Genomic DNA, 3,866 nt, shown 5'->3' with positions numbered 1-3,866 from the left:
TGAAGGGAAGAGAGAGTGAGTTGAGGTTGGTGGGGATCTTGTGGGGTCCACAGATCCTGAGGGGTCAAAAAATTCTCATTCCTTCTCCAATTGGGCATTCAAAATGCCTTAAAGTGCAATTCTGGCATTTAAATGCCAGTCTGCTGCCCTGTTCTGGCATTTAAACGCCAGCTTTCCTTCCTGTTCTGGCATCTAAACGCCAGTTTGTTGACCTATTTTGGTGTTTAAACGCCAGTCTGGTGCCTTATTCTGGCGTTTAAACGCCCAGAAAGGTGCCAGATTGGGCGTTTAAACGCCCATTTTACTACCCTTACTGGCGTTTAAATGCCAGTAAGTCCTTCCTCCAGGGTGTGCTATTTTCAATGCTATTTTTTTCTCTTTATTTTTGTAATTGTCTTTGTGACTTCACATGATCATCAACCTAAAAGAAAACAAAATAATATAGATAAAATTAAAATAAAATTGGGTTGCCTCCCAATAAGTGCTTCTTTAATGTCAATAGCTTGACAGTGAGCTCTCATGGAGCCTTACAGATGATCAGAGTATGGTTGAGATCTCTCAACACCAAACTTAGAGTTTGGCTGTGGCCTCCCAACCCCAAACTTAGAGTTTGAATGTGGGGGCTCTGTTTGACTCTATGTTGGGAGAAGCTCTTCATGCTTACTCTCCATGGTTACATATGGAGAACCTTGAGTCTTTACTACAAGGCGTTCTTCATTCGCATGAAGGATCAACTCTCCTCTGTCAACATCAATTACATCTCTTGCTGTGGCTAAGAAGGGTCTTCCAAGGATGATGGATTCATTCTCATCCCTCCTAGTGTCTAGGATTATGAAATCAGCAGGGAAGTAAAGGCCTTCAACCTTTACTAGCACGTCCTCTACTAGTCCATAAGCCTTTTTCATAGATTTATCTGCTATCTCCAATGAGAATTTGGCAGCCTGTACCTCATAGATTCCCAGTCTTTCCATTACAGAGAGGGGTATCATGTTTATCCCTGACCCCAGGTCACACAGAGCTTTTTCAAAGGTCATGGTGCCTATGGTACAGGGTATTAAGAATTTACCAGGATCTTGTTTCTTTTGAGGTAAATTTTGCTGAACTAATATATTCAGTTCATTGGTGAGCAAGAGAGGCTCTTCCTCCCAAGTCTCATTACCAAACAGCTTGGCATTCAGCTTTATGATTGCTCCTAAATATTGGGCAACTTGCCCTTCAACAATGTCTTCATCCTCTTCAAAATATGAATAGTCATCAGAGCTCATGAATGGTAAAAGGAGGTCCAAGGGAATCTCTATGGTCTCTGTATGAGTCTCAGATTCCTTTGGTTCCTCATTAGGGTATTCTGTACTAACCATTGGACGTCCCCTGAGGTCTTCCTCAATTGGATTCACGTCCTCCTCCTCCTCAAAGGTTTCGGCCGTGTTGATTATATCAATGGCCTTGCACGCTCTTTTGGGATTCTCTTCTGTATTGCTTGGTAGAGTGCTAGGAGGAGTTTCAATGACCCTTTTACTCAGCTGGCCTACTTGTGCCTCCAAATTTCTAATGGAGGATCTTGTTTCAGTCATGAAACTAAGAGTGGCCTTAGATAGATCAGAGACTATGTTTCTTAAACTAGAAGGATTCTGCTCAGAATGCTCTGTCTGTTGCTGAGATGATGATGGGAAAGGTTTGCTATTGCTAAACCTGTTTCTTCCACCATTGTTATTATTGAAGCCTTGCTTCTGTTGATCCTTCCATGAAAAATTTGGATGATTTTTCCATGAAGGATTATAGGTGTTGCCAAAGGCTTCACCCATGTAATTCACCTCCGGCATTGCAGGGTTCTTAGGATCATAAGCTTCTTCTTCAAAAGATGCTTCTTTAGTACTGTTGGATGCATTTTGCAATCCATTCAGACTCTGAGAGATCATATTGACTTGTTGGGTCAATATTTTGTTCTGAGCCAGTATGGCATTCAGAACATCAATTTCAAGAACTCCTCTCTTTTGAGGCGTCCCATTACTCATAGGATTCCTCTCAGAGGTATACATGAACTGGTTATTTACAACCATTTCAATAAGTTCCTGAGCTTCTGCAGGCGTTTTCTTTAGGTGAATGGATCCACCTACAGAGTGGTCCAGTGACATCTTGGAAAATTCAGACAGACCATCATAGAATATATCTAATGTGCTCCATTCTGAAAGCATGTCAGAAGGACACCTTTTGGTCAGCTTCTTGTATCTTTCCCAAGCTTCATAGAGGGATTCACCTTCTTTCTGTCTAAAGGTTTGAACATCTACTCTAAGCTTACTCAGCTTTTGAGGAAGAAATAACTTGGCTAAGAAAGCCGTGACCAGCTTATCCCAAGAGTCCAGGCTATCTCTGGGTTGTGAGTCCAACCATGTTCTAGCTCTGTCTCTTACAGCAAAAGGGAAAAGCATAAGCTTGTAGACTTCAGGATCAACTACATTGGTCTTAACAGTATCACAGATTTACAAGAACTCAATGAAAAATAGTCCATGAAACTTGCAGTTCTGTTGCAATAGAGAAACTAATTGAGGCTTTAGCTCAAAATTATTTGCTCCTATGGCAAGGATTGAGAAGCTTCTTCCATAGAAGTTGGAAGTTGGTGTAGTAAAATCACCAAGCATCTTCCTTGCATTGTTGTTTGGTTTGGCCATAATTGTTTCTTTTGCTGCTTCCTTTTCGAAAATTTCAGTGAGGTCATCTTCAGAGTTTTGTCCTTTAGCTGCTCTTAGCTTCCTCTTCAGAGTCCTTTCAGGTTCAGCATCAGCTTCAACAAGTATGCCTTTATCTTTGTTCCTGCTCATATGAAAGAGAAAAAAACAAAGAAAATATGGAATCCTCTATGTCACAGTATAGAGATTCCTTGAGGTGTCAGAGGAAAACAAGAATGGAAGGATAAGATAGTTAAGGAAGAATTCGAACACACAAAGAGAGATGGAGTTCGAATTGACAATAGAGGAGGAGTGTTAGTGTTTAAATAGAAAAAGATAAGAGAGGGGGGAGAATTTTCGAAAATAAAAAGAACAAAATTTAAAATAAATTTTTGAAAAATTGGTTGTGGTTTTTTAAAAAAAGAAATAAAGTTGAAAAAGATAAGAAGTTATAAAAAGATTTTGAAATTAGAATTTAAAAAAATGTTATTTGAAAAAGATATTATTTAAAAAGATATGGTTGAAAAGATAAAATTATCAAGATTTGACTTTTAAAAAGTTAATGACTTGATTAACAAGAAACTAAAAGATATGATTCTAAATTTCAAATATTGAATCTCTCTTAACAAGAAAGTAACAAACTTGAAATTTTTGAATCAAGATTTTTGAAAATATGAGAAAAATATTTGATTTTTTAAAAAAGATATGTTTTAAAAGATATGACTTTGAAAAAGATATGATTGAAAATATTTGATTTGAAAAAGATTTGATTTTGAAAAATTATGAAGATTTGAAAAAGATTTGGTTTGAAAACCAAATTCCTCTCCTTGTGTCATCCTGGCATTAAATGCCCAGGAGCTACATGTTTTTGGCGTTTAACACCCAATTGTTGCATGGTTTGGGCGTTTAAACGGCCAACCAGGTACCCTGGCAGGCGTTTAAATGCCAATTTTCCTTCTCCACTGGGCGTTTTGAACGCCCAGCTTTTTCTCTGTAATTCCTCTGCTTTATGCTCTTGGATCTTTATTTTGCTAAATCCTTTATTCAAGAAGATATGTTTTCAATTTTGAAAAACAGCAAAATGAGTCGAAACATATAATTCTTGGATCAAAACACAAGATATATGCAAGAACATTATGAATGTCAAGGTGAACACCAAGAACAATCTTGAAGATCAAGATGAACATCAAGAACTCAATTTTC

General features: G+C 37.9%; 1 non-coding gene across 1 annotated transcript; it reads left to right on the top strand.

Annotated features, from left to right (window-relative positions):
* The first annotated feature begins 2,186 nt into the window (after positions 1 to 2,186).
* LOC112704442 (small nucleolar RNA R71) lies at positions 2,187 to 2,294 on the top strand. Its single transcript, XR_003155067.1, has one exon. It is a non-coding gene; the product is annotated as a small nucleolar RNA R71 (small nucleolar RNA).
* Positions 2,295 to 3,866: the final 1,572 nt, after the last annotated feature.

The sequence above is a fragment of the Arachis hypogaea genome, chromosome 7, assembly GCF_003086295.3.
Source record: "Arachis hypogaea cultivar Tifrunner chromosome 7, arahy.Tifrunner.gnm2.J5K5, whole genome shotgun sequence".
NCBI lineage: Eukaryota > Viridiplantae > Streptophyta > Magnoliopsida > Fabales > Fabaceae > Arachis > Arachis hypogaea.
This window is presented reverse-complemented; position numbering and strand designations above follow the sequence as displayed.